The sequence below is a fragment of the Hypomesus nipponensis genome, chromosome 22 (genome assembly GCF_054491055.1).
Source record: "Hypomesus nipponensis isolate SF chromosome 22, ASM5449105v1, whole genome shotgun sequence".
Taxonomy (NCBI): domain Eukaryota; kingdom Metazoa; phylum Chordata; class Actinopteri; order Osmeriformes; family Osmeridae; genus Hypomesus; species Hypomesus nipponensis.
This window is the reverse complement of record NC_140382.1, coordinates 312,501-322,500: the sequence shown is the minus strand read 5'-3', so window position 1 is coordinate 322,500 and position 10,000 is coordinate 312,501. Positions and strand designations below refer to the sequence as shown.

General features: G+C 47.1%; 8 non-coding genes and 25 pseudogenes across 8 annotated transcripts in view; all 33 read right to left on the bottom strand.

Annotated features, from left to right (window-relative positions):
- Window positions 1-27: 27 nt before the first annotated feature.
- On the bottom strand, window positions 28-146 carry LOC146235381 (5S ribosomal RNA; annotated as a pseudogene).
- Window positions 147-322: 176 nt separating this feature from the next.
- LOC146235380 (5S ribosomal RNA) lies at window positions 323-441 on the bottom strand (annotated as a pseudogene).
- A 172-nt stretch (window positions 442-613) lies between these two features.
- LOC146235379 (5S ribosomal RNA) lies at window positions 614-732 on the bottom strand (annotated as a pseudogene).
- A 170-nt stretch (window positions 733-902) lies between these two features.
- LOC146235378 (5S ribosomal RNA) lies at window positions 903-1,021 on the bottom strand (annotated as a pseudogene).
- Window positions 1,022-1,195: 174 nt separating this feature from the next.
- Window positions 1,196-1,314, bottom strand: LOC146235377 (5S ribosomal RNA; annotated as a pseudogene).
- A 172-nt stretch (window positions 1,315-1,486) lies between these two features.
- Window positions 1,487-1,605, bottom strand: LOC146235376 (5S ribosomal RNA; annotated as a pseudogene).
- Window positions 1,606-1,777: 172 nt separating this feature from the next.
- Window positions 1,778-1,896, bottom strand: LOC146235375 (5S ribosomal RNA; annotated as a pseudogene).
- Window positions 1,897-2,351: 455 nt separating this feature from the next.
- On the bottom strand, window positions 2,352-2,470 carry LOC146235374 (5S ribosomal RNA; annotated as a pseudogene).
- Window positions 2,471-2,640: 170 nt separating this feature from the next.
- LOC146235373 (5S ribosomal RNA) lies at window positions 2,641-2,759 on the bottom strand (annotated as a pseudogene).
- Window positions 2,760-2,935: 176 nt separating this feature from the next.
- LOC146235372 (5S ribosomal RNA) lies at window positions 2,936-3,054 on the bottom strand. Its single transcript, XR_014741492.1, has one exon. It is a non-coding gene; the product is annotated as a 5S ribosomal RNA (ribosomal RNA).
- A 172-nt stretch (window positions 3,055-3,226) lies between these two features.
- On the bottom strand, window positions 3,227-3,345 carry LOC146235371 (5S ribosomal RNA). Its single transcript, XR_014741420.1, has one exon. It is a non-coding gene; the product is annotated as a 5S ribosomal RNA (ribosomal RNA).
- A 170-nt stretch (window positions 3,346-3,515) lies between these two features.
- On the bottom strand, window positions 3,516-3,634 carry LOC146235370 (5S ribosomal RNA). Its single transcript, XR_014741419.1, has one exon. It is a non-coding gene; the product is annotated as a 5S ribosomal RNA (ribosomal RNA).
- Window positions 3,635-3,804: 170 nt separating this feature from the next.
- On the bottom strand, window positions 3,805-3,923 carry LOC146235369 (5S ribosomal RNA; annotated as a pseudogene).
- Window positions 3,924-4,378: 455 nt separating this feature from the next.
- On the bottom strand, window positions 4,379-4,497 carry LOC146235368 (5S ribosomal RNA; annotated as a pseudogene).
- A 172-nt stretch (window positions 4,498-4,669) lies between these two features.
- LOC146235367 (5S ribosomal RNA) lies at window positions 4,670-4,788 on the bottom strand. Its single transcript, XR_014741491.1, has one exon. It is a non-coding gene; the product is annotated as a 5S ribosomal RNA (ribosomal RNA).
- Window positions 4,789-4,960: 172 nt separating this feature from the next.
- LOC146235366 (5S ribosomal RNA) lies at window positions 4,961-5,079 on the bottom strand. Its single transcript, XR_014741417.1, has one exon. It is a non-coding gene; the product is annotated as a 5S ribosomal RNA (ribosomal RNA).
- Window positions 5,080-5,249: 170 nt separating this feature from the next.
- LOC146235365 (5S ribosomal RNA) lies at window positions 5,250-5,368 on the bottom strand. The gene has a single exon (XR_014741416.1). It is a non-coding gene; the product is annotated as a 5S ribosomal RNA (ribosomal RNA).
- Window positions 5,369-5,538: 170 nt separating this feature from the next.
- LOC146235364 (5S ribosomal RNA) lies at window positions 5,539-5,657 on the bottom strand (annotated as a pseudogene).
- Window positions 5,658-5,827: 170 nt separating this feature from the next.
- Window positions 5,828-5,946, bottom strand: LOC146235363 (5S ribosomal RNA; annotated as a pseudogene).
- A 172-nt stretch (window positions 5,947-6,118) lies between these two features.
- On the bottom strand, window positions 6,119-6,237 carry LOC146235362 (5S ribosomal RNA; annotated as a pseudogene).
- Window positions 6,238-6,413: 176 nt separating this feature from the next.
- LOC146235361 (5S ribosomal RNA) lies at window positions 6,414-6,532 on the bottom strand (annotated as a pseudogene).
- A 170-nt stretch (window positions 6,533-6,702) lies between these two features.
- Window positions 6,703-6,821, bottom strand: LOC146235360 (5S ribosomal RNA; annotated as a pseudogene).
- A 172-nt stretch (window positions 6,822-6,993) lies between these two features.
- LOC146235359 (5S ribosomal RNA) lies at window positions 6,994-7,112 on the bottom strand (annotated as a pseudogene).
- A 172-nt stretch (window positions 7,113-7,284) lies between these two features.
- Window positions 7,285-7,403, bottom strand: LOC146235358 (5S ribosomal RNA; annotated as a pseudogene).
- A 176-nt stretch (window positions 7,404-7,579) lies between these two features.
- LOC146235357 (5S ribosomal RNA) lies at window positions 7,580-7,698 on the bottom strand (annotated as a pseudogene).
- Window positions 7,699-7,868: 170 nt separating this feature from the next.
- On the bottom strand, window positions 7,869-7,987 carry LOC146235356 (5S ribosomal RNA; annotated as a pseudogene).
- A 172-nt stretch (window positions 7,988-8,159) lies between these two features.
- On the bottom strand, window positions 8,160-8,278 carry LOC146235355 (5S ribosomal RNA; annotated as a pseudogene).
- Window positions 8,279-8,450: 172 nt separating this feature from the next.
- Window positions 8,451-8,569, bottom strand: LOC146235354 (5S ribosomal RNA; annotated as a pseudogene).
- Window positions 8,570-8,745: 176 nt separating this feature from the next.
- On the bottom strand, window positions 8,746-8,864 carry LOC146235353 (5S ribosomal RNA; annotated as a pseudogene).
- Window positions 8,865-9,034: 170 nt separating this feature from the next.
- On the bottom strand, window positions 9,035-9,153 carry LOC146235352 (5S ribosomal RNA; annotated as a pseudogene).
- A 172-nt stretch (window positions 9,154-9,325) lies between these two features.
- LOC146235351 (5S ribosomal RNA) lies at window positions 9,326-9,444 on the bottom strand. Its single transcript, XR_014741490.1, has one exon. It is a non-coding gene; the product is annotated as a 5S ribosomal RNA (ribosomal RNA).
- Window positions 9,445-9,614: 170 nt separating this feature from the next.
- On the bottom strand, window positions 9,615-9,733 carry LOC146235350 (5S ribosomal RNA; annotated as a pseudogene).
- A 171-nt stretch (window positions 9,734-9,904) lies between these two features.
- Window positions 9,905-10,000, bottom strand: part of LOC146235349 (5S ribosomal RNA) — a 119-nt gene continuing 23 nt past the window's right edge. The window contains exon 1 of the ribosomal RNA XR_014741489.1: window positions 9,905-10,000. This exon is cut by the window's right edge and continues 23 nt beyond it. This is a non-coding gene — a ribosomal RNA (5S ribosomal RNA).

Genomic DNA, 10,000 nt, shown 5'->3' with positions numbered 1-10,000 from the left:
TTCAGTTTCTAAGTGAATGAGCAAAAGAGCATACTGCACTTGGTATTCCCAGGCGGTCTCTCATCCAAGTACTAACCAGGCCCGACCCTGCTTAGCTTCCGAGATCAGACGAGATCGGGCGTTCCCAGGCTGGTGTGGCCGTACGAAATAAGTTGACAACCATAGGCTACTTATCCATATACAGATTTGGCATTTGACAATGCAAGGTGGTCTCTCTCTCTCTCTCTCTCTCGTGTCAAAATGAAAACAGCTTCCAGCCCCTTTCATGAAGGACTACTTGTGCATATTGCAAGATTTCAGTTTCTAAGTGAATGAGCAAAAGAGCATACAGCACCTGGTATTCCCAGGCGGTCTCCCATCCAAGTACTAACCAGGCCCGACCCTGCTTAGCTTCCGAGATCAGACGAGATCAGGCGTTGCCAGGCTGGTTTGGCCGTACGAAATAAGTTGACAACCATAGGCTACTTATCCATATACAGATTTGGTATTTGACAATGCAAGGTGGTCTCTCTCTCTCTCTCTCGTGTCAAAATGAAAACAGCTTCCAGCCCCTTTCATGAAGGACTACTTGTGCATATTGCAAGATTTCAGTTTCTAAGTGAATGAGCAAAAGAGCATACAGCACCTGGTATTCCCAGGCGGTCTCCCATCCAAGTACTAACCAGGCCCGACCCTGCTTAGCTTCCGAGATGAGACGAGATGGGGCTTTGCCAGGCTGGTGTGGCCGTACGAAATAAGTTGACAACCATAGGCTACTTATCCATATACAGATTTGGCAATTGACAATGCAAGGTGGTCTCTCTCTCTCTCTCGTGTCAAAATGAAAACAGATTCCAGCCCCTTTCATGAAGGACTACTTGTGCATATTGCAAAATTTCAGTTTCTAAATGAATGAGCAAAAGAGCATACAGCACCTGGTATTCCCAGGCGGTCTCCCATCCAAGTACTAACCAGGCCCGACCCTGCTTAGCTTCCGAGATGAGACGAGATCGGGCGTTGCCAGGCTGGTGTGGCCGTACGAAATAAGTTGACAACCATAGGCTACTTATCCATATACAGATTTGGCATTTGACAATGCAAGGTGGTCTCTCTCTCTCTCTCTCTCGTGTCAAAATGAAAACAGCTTCCAGCCCCTTTCATGAAGGACTACTTGTGCATATTGCAAGATTTCAGTTTATAAGTGAATGAGCAAAAGAGCATACAGCACCTGGTATTCCCAGGCGGTCTCCCATCCAAGTACTAACCAGGCCCGACCCTGCTTAGCTTCCGAGATCAGACGAGATCGGCCGTTGCCAGGCTGGTTTGGCCGTACGAAATAAGTTGACAACCATAGGCTACTTATCCATATACAGATTTGGCATTTGACAATGCAAGGTGGTCTCTCTCTCTCTCTCTCGTGTCAAAATGAAAACAGCTTCCAGCCCCTTTCATGAAGGACTACTTGTGCATATTGCAAGATTTCAGTTTCTAAGTGAATGAGCAAAAGAGCATACAGCACCTGGTATTCCCAGGCGGTCTCCCATCCAAGTACTAACCAGGCCCGACCCTGCTTAGCTTCCGAGATCAGACGAGATCGGCCGTTGCCAGGCTGGTTTGGCCGTACGAAATAAGTTGACAACCATAGGCTACTTATCCATATACAGATTTGGCATTTGACAATGCAAGGTGGTCTCTCTCTCTCTCTCTCGTGTCAAAATGAAAACAGCTTCCAGCCCCTTTCATGAAGGACTACTTGTGCATATTGCAAGATTTCAGTTTCTAAGTGAATGAGCAAAAGAGCATACAGCACCTGGTATTCCCAGGCGGTCTCCCATCCAAGTACTAACCAGGCCCGACCCTGCTTAGCTTCCGAGATCAGACGAGATCGGGCGTTGCCAGGCTGATTTGGCCGTACGAAATAAGTTGACAACCATAGGCTACTTATCCATATACAGATTTGGCATTTGACAATGCAAGGTGGTCTCTCTCTCTCTCGCTCTCTCGTGTCAAAATGAAAACAGCTTCCAGCCCCATTCATGAAGGACTACTTGTGCATATTGCAAGATTTCAGTTTCTAAGTGAATGAGCAAAAGAGCATACAGCACCTGGTATTCCTAGGCGGTCTCCCATCCAAGTACTAACCAGGCCCGACCCTGCTTAGCTTCCGAGATGAGGCTTTGCCAGGCTGGTGTGGCCGTACGAAATAAGTTGACAACCATAGGCTACTTATCCATATACAGATTTGGCAATTGACAATGCAAGGTGGTCTCTCTCTCTCTCTCGTGTCAAAATGAAAACAGATTCCAGCCCCTTTCATGAAGGACTACTTGTGCATATTGCAAAATTTCAGTTTCTAAATGAATGAGCAAAAGAGCATACAGCACCTGGTATTCCCAGGCGGTCTCCCATCCAAGTACTAACCAGGCCCGACCCTGCTTAGCTTCCGAGATGAGACGAGATCGGGCGTTGCCAGGCTGGTGTGGCCGTACGAAATAAGTTGACAACCATAGGCTACTTATCCATATACAGATTTGGCAATTGACAATGCAAGGTGGTCTCTCTCTCTCTCTCGTGTCAAAATGAAAACAGCTTCCAGCCCCTTTCATGAAGGACTACTTGTGCATATTGCAAGATTTCAGTTTCTAAGTGAATGAGCAAAAGAGCATACAGCACCTGGTATTCCCAGGCGGTCTCCCATCCAAGTACTAACCAGGCCCGACCCTGCTTAGCTTCCGAGATCAGACGAGATCGGGCGTTGCCAGGCTGATTTGGCCGTACGAAATAAGTTGACAACCATAGGCTACTTATCCATATACAGATTTGGCATTTGACAATGCAAGGTGGTCTCTCTCTCTCTCGCTCTCTCGTGTCAAAATGAAAACAGCTTCCAGCCCCATTCATGAAGGACTACTTGTGCATATTGCAAGATTTCAGTTTCTAAGTGAATGAGCAAAAGAGCATACAGCACCTGGTATTCCCAGGCGGTCTCCCATCCAAGTACTAACCAGGCCCGACCCTGCTTAGCTTCCGAGATCAGACGAGATCGGGCGTTCCCAGGCTGGTGTGGCCGTACGAAATAAGTTGACAACCATAGGCTACTTATCCATATACAGATTTGGTATTTGACAATGCAAGGTGGTCTCTCTCTCTCTCTCTCGTGTCAAAATGAAAACAGCTTCCAGCCCCTTTCATGAAGGACTACTTGTGCATATTGCAAGATTTCAGTTTCTAAGTGAATGAGCAAAAGAGCATACAGCACCTGGTATTCCCAGGCGGTCTCCCATCCAAGTACTAACCAGGCCCGACCCTGCTTAGCTTCCGAGATCAGACGAGATCGGGCGTTGCCAGGCTGGTTTGGCCGTACGAAATAAGTTGACAACCATAGGCTACTTATCCATATACAGATTTGGCATTTGACAATGCAAGGTGGTCTCTCTCTCTCTCTCGTGTCAAAATGAAAACAGCTTCCAGCCCCTTTCATGAAGGACTACTTGTGCATATTGCAAGATTTCAGTTTATAAGTGAATGAGCAAAAGAGCATACAGCACCTGGTATTCCCAGGCGGTCTCCCATCCAAGTACTAACCAGGCCCGACCCTGCTTAGCTTCCGAGATCAGACGAGATCGGGCGTTGCCAGGCTGGTTTGGCCGTACGAAATAAGTTGACAACCATAGGCTACTTATCCATATACAGATTTGGCATTTGACAATGCAAGGTGGTCTCTCTCTCTCTCTCGTGTCAAAATGAAAACAGATTCCAGCCCCTTTCATGAAGGACTACTTGTGCATATTGCAAAATTTCAGTTTCTAAATGAATGAGCAAAAGAGCATACAGCACCTGGTATTCCCAGGCGGTCTCCCATCCAAGTACTAACCAGGCCCGACCCTGCTTAGCTTCCGAGATGAGACGAGATCGGGCGTTGCCAGGCTGGTGTGGCCGTACGAAATAAGTTGACAACCATAGGCTACTTATCCATATACAGATTTGGCATTTGACAATGCAAGGTGGTCTCTCTCTCTCTCGCTCTCTCGTGTCAAAATGAAAACAGCTTCCAGCCCCATTCATGAAGGACTACTTGTGCATATTGCAAGATTTCAGTTTCTAAGTGAATGAGCAAAAGATCATACAGCACCTGGTATTCCTAGGCGGTCTCCCATCCAAGTACTAACCAGGCCCGACCCTGCTTAGCTTCCGAGATGAGGCTTTGCCAGGCTGGTGTGGCCGTACGAAATAAGTTGACAACCATAGGCTACTTATCCATATACAGATTTGGCAATTGACAATGCAAGGTGGTCTCTCTCTCTCTCTCGTGTCAAAATGAAAACAGATTCCAGCCCCTTTCATGAAGGACTACTTGTGCATATTGCAAGATTTCAGTTTCTAAATGAATGAGCAAAAGAGCATACAGCACCTGGTATTCCCAGGCGGTCTCCCATCCAAGTACTAACCAGGCCCGACCCTGCTTAGCTTCCGAGATCAGACGAGATCAGGCGTTGCCAGGCTGGTTTGGCCGTACGAAATAAGTTGACAACCATAGGCTACTTATCCATATACAGATTTGGTATTTGACAATGCAAGGTGGTCTCTCTCTCTCTCTCTCGTGTCAAAACGAAAACAGCTTCCAGCCCCTTTCATGAAGGACTACTTGTGCATATTGCAAGATTTCAGTTTCTAAGTGAATGAGCAAAAGAGCATACAGCACCTGGTATTCCCAGGCGGTCTCCCATCCAAGTACTAACCAGGCCCGACCCTGCTTAGCTTCCGAGATCAGACGAGATCGGGCGTTCCCAGGCTGGTGTGGCCGTACGAAATAAGTTGACAACCATAGGCTACTTATCCATATACAGATTTGGTATTTGACAATGCAAGGTGGTCTCTCTCTCTCTCTCTCGTGTCAAAATGAAAACAGCTTCCAGCCCCTTTCATGAAGGACTACTTGTGCATATTGCAAGATTTCAGTTTCTAAGTGAATGAGCAAAAGAGCATACAGCACCTGGTATTCCCAGGCGGTCTCCCATCCAAGTACTAACCAGGCCCGACCCTGCTTAGCTTCCGAGATCAGACGAGATCGGGCGTTGCCAGGCTGGTTTGGCCGTACGAAATAAGTTGACAACCATAGGCTACTTATCCATATACAGATTTGGCATTTGACAATGCAAGGTGGTCTCTCTCTCTCTCTCGTGTCAAAATGAAAACAGCTTCCAGCCCCTTTCATGAAGGACTACTTGTGCATATTGCAAGATTTCAGTTTATAAGTGAATGAGCAAAAGAGCATACAGCACCTGGTATTCCCAGGCGGTCTCCCATCCAAGTACTAACCAGGCCCGACCCTGCTTAGCTTCCGAGATCAGACGAGATCGGGCGTTGCCAGGCTGGTTTGGCCGTACGAAATAAGTTGACAACCATAGGCTACTTATCCATATACAGATTTGGCATTTGACAATGCAAGGTGGTCTCTCTCTCTCTCTCGTGTCAAAATGAAAACAGATTCCAGCCCCTTTCATGAAGGACTACTTGTGCATATTGCAAAATTTCAGTTTCTAAATGAATGAGCAAAAGAGCATACAGCACCTGGTATTCCCAGGCGGTCTCCCATCCAAGTACTAACCAGGCCCGACCCTGCTTAGCTTCCGAGATGAGACGAGATCGGGCGTTGCCAGGCTGGTGTGGCCGTACGAAATAAGTTGACAACCATAGGCTACTTATCCATATACAGATTTGGCATTTGACAATGCAAGGTGGTCTCTCTCTCTCTCTCGTGTCAAAATGAAAACAGCTTCCAGCCCCTTTCATGAAGGACTACTTGTGCATATTGCAAGATTTCAGTTTATAAGTGAATGAGCAAAAGAGCATACAGCACCTGGTATTCCCAGGCGGTCTCCCATCCAAGTACTAACCAGGCCCGACCCTGCTTAGCTTCCGAGATCAGACGAGATCGGCCGTTGCCAGGCTGGTTTGGCCGTACGAAATAAATTGACAACCATAGGCTACTTATCCATATACAGATTTGGCATTTGACAATGCAAGGTGGTCTCTCTCTCTCTCTCTCGTGTCAAAATGAAAACAGCTTCCAGCCCCTTTCATGAAGGACTACTTGTGCATATTGCAAGATTTCAGTTTCTAAGTGAATGAGCAAAAGAGCATAGAGCACCTGGTATTCCCAGGCGGTCTCCCATCCAAGTACTAACCAGGCCCGACCCTGCTTAGCTTCCGAGATCAGACGAGATCGGGCGTTGCCAGGCTGATTTGGCCGTACGAAATAAGTTGACAACCATAGGCTACTTATCCATATACAGATTTGGCATTTGACAATGCAAGGTGGTCTCTCTCTCTCTCGCTCTCTCGTGTCAAAATGAAAACAGCTTCCAGCCCCATTCATGAAGGACTACTTGTGCATATTGCAAGATTTCAGTTTCTAAGTGAATGAGCAAAAGAGCATACAGCACCTGGTATTCCTAGGCGGTCTCCCATCCAAGTACTAACCAGGCCCGACCCTGCTTAGCTTCCGAGATGAGACGAGATGGGGCTTTGCCAGGCTGGTGTGGCCGTACGAAATAAGTTGACAACCATAGGCTACTTATCCATATACAGATTTGGCAATTGACAATGCAAGGTGGTCTCTCTCTCTCTCTCGTGTCAAAATGAAAACAGATTCCAGCCCCTTTCATGAAGGACTACTTGTGCATATTGCAAAATTTCAGTTTCTAAATGAATGAGCAAAAGAGCATACAGCACCTGGTATTCCCAGGCGGTCTCCCATCCAAGTACTAACCAGGCCCGACCCTGCTTAGCTTCCGAGATGAGACGAGATCGGGCGTTGCCAGGCTGGTGTGGCCGTACGAAATAAGTTGACAACCATAGGCTACTTATCCATATACAGATTTGGCATTTGACAATGCAAGGTGGTCTCTCTCTCTCTCTCTCGTGTCAAAATGAAAACAGCTTCCAGCCCCTTTCATGAAGGACTACTTGTGCATATTGCAAGATTTCAGTTTATAAGTGAATGAGCAAAAGAGCATACAGCACCTGGTATTCCCAGGCGGTCTCCCATCCAAGTACTAACCAGGCCCGACCCTGCTTAGCTTCCGAGATCAGACGAGATCGGCCGTTGCCAGGCTGGTTTGGCCGTACGAAATAAGTTGACAACCATAGGCTACTTATCCATATACAGATTTGGCATTTGACAATGCAAGGTGGTCTCTCTCTCTCTCTCTCGTGTCAAAATGAAAACAGCTTCCAGCCCCTTTCATGAAGGACTACTTGTGCATATTGCAAGATTTCAGTTTCTAAGTGAATGAGCAAAAGAGCATAGAGCACCTGGTATTCCCAGGCGGTCTCCCATCCAAGTACTAACCAGGCCCGACCCTGCTTAGCTTCCGAGATCAGACGAGATCGGGCGTTGCCAGGCTGATTTGGCCGTACGAAATAAGTTGACAACCATAGGCTACTTATCCATATACAGATTTGGCATTTGACAATGCAAGGTGGTCTCTCTCTCTCTCGCTCTCTCGTGTCAAAATGAAAACAGCTTCCAGCCCCATTCATGAAGGACTACTTGTGCATATTGCAAGATTTCAGTTTCTAAGTGAATGAGCAAAAGAGCATACAGCACCTGGTATTCCTAGGCGGTCTCCCATCCAAGTACTAACCAGGCCCGACCCTGCTTAGCTTCCGAGATGAGACGAGATGGGGCTTTGCCAGGCTGGTGTGGCCGTACGAAATAAGTTGACAACCATAGGCTACTTATCCATATACAGATTTGGCAATTGACAATGCAAGGTGGTCTCTCTCTCTCTCTCGTGTCAAAATGAAAACAGATTCCAGCCCCTTTCATGAAGGACTACTTGTGCATATTGCAAAATTTCAGTTTCTAAATGAATGAGCAAAAGAGCATACAGCACCTGGTATTCCCAGGCGGTCTCCCATCCAAGTACTAACCAGGCCCGACCCTGCTTAGCTTCCGAGATGAGACGAGATCGGGCGTTGCCAGGCTGGTGTGACCGTACGAAATAAGTTGACAACCATAGGCTACTTATCCATATACAGATTTGGCATTTGACAATGCAAGGTGGTCTCTCTCTCTCTCTCTCGTGTCAAAATGAAAACAGCTTCCAGCCCCTTTCATGAAGGACTACTTGTGCATATTGCAAGATTTCAGTTTATAAGTGAATGAGCAAAAGAGCATACAGCACCTGGTATTCCCAGGCGGTCTCCCATCCAAGTACTAACCAGGCCCGACCCTGCTTAGCTTCCGAGATCAGACGAGATTGGCCGTTGCCAGGCTGGTTTGGCCGTACGAAATAAGTTGACAACCATAGGCTACTTATCCATATACAGATTTGGCATTTGACAATGCAAGGTGGTCTCTCTCTCTCTCTCTCGTGTCAAAATGAAAACAGCTTCCAGCCCCTTTCATGAAGGACTACTTGTGCATATTGCAAGATTTCAGTTTCTAAGTGAATGAGCAAAAGAGCATACAGCACCTGGTATTCCCAGGCGGTCTCCCATCCAAGTACTAACCAGGCCCGACCCTGCTTAGCTTCCGAGATCAGACGAGATCGGGCGTTGCCAGGCTGATTTGGCCGTACGAAATAAGTTGACAACCATAGGCTACTTATCCATATACAGATTTGGCATTTGACAATGCAAGGTGGTCTCTCTCTCTCTCGCTCTCTCGTGTCAAAATGAAAACAGCTTCCAGCCCCATTCATGAAGGACTACTTGTGCATATTGCAAGATTTCAGTTTCTAAGTGAATGAGCAAAAGAGCATACAGCACCTGGTATTCCTAGGCGGTCTCCCATCCAAGTACTAACCAGGCCCGACCCTGCTTAGCTTCCGAGATGAGACGAGATGGGGCTTTGCCAGGCTGGTGTGGCCGTACGAAATAAGTTGACAACCATAGGCTACTTATCCATATACAGATTTGGCAATTGACAATGCAAGGTGGTCTCTCTCTCTCTCTTGTGTCAAAATGAAAACAGCTTCCAGCCCCTTTCATGAAGGACTACTTGTGCATATTGCAAAATTTCAGTTTCTAAATGAATGAGCAAAAGAGCATACAGCACCTGGTATTCCCAGGCGGTCTCCCATCCAAGTACTAACCAGGCCCGACCCTGCTTAGCTTCCGAGATGAGACGAGATCGGGCGTTGCCAGGCTGGTGTGGCCGTACGAAATAAGTTGACAACCATAGGCTACTTATCCATATACAGATTTGGTATTTGACAATGCAAGGTGGTCTCTCTCTCTCTCTCTCGTGTCAAAATGAAAACAGCTTCCAGCCCCTTTCATGAAGGACTACTTGTGCATATTGCAAGATTTCAGTTTCTAAGTGAATGAGCAAAAGAGCATACAGCACCTGGTATTCCCAGGCGGTCTCCCATCCAAGTACTAACCAGGCCCGACCCTGCTTAGCTTCCGAGATCAGACGAGATCGGGCGTTCCCAGGCTGGTGTGGCCGTACGAAATAAGTTGACAACCATAGGCTACTTATCCATATACAGATTTGGCAATTGACAATGCAAGGTGGTCTCTCTCTCTCTCTTGTGTCAAAATGAAAACAGCTTCCAGCCCCTTTCATGAAGGACTACTTGTGCATATTGCAAAATTTCAGTTTCTAAATGAATGAGCAAAAGAGCATACAGCACCTGGTATTCCCAGGCGGTCTCCCATCCAAGTACTAACCAGGCCCGACCCTGCTTAGCTTCCGAGATGAGACGAGATCGGGCGTTGCCAGGCTGGTGTGGCCGTACGAAAAAGTTGACAACCATAGGCTACTTATCCATATACAGATTTGGTATTTGACAATGCAAGGTGGTCTCTCTCTCTCTCTCTCGTGTCAAAATGAAAACAGCTTCCAGCCCCTTTCATGAAGGACTACTTGTGCATATTGCAAGATTTCAGTTTCTAAGTGAATGAGCAAAAGAGCATACAGCACCTGGTATTCCCAGGCGGTCTCCCATCCAAGTACTAACCAGGCCCGACCCTGCTTAGCTTCCGAGATCAGACGAGATCGGGCGTT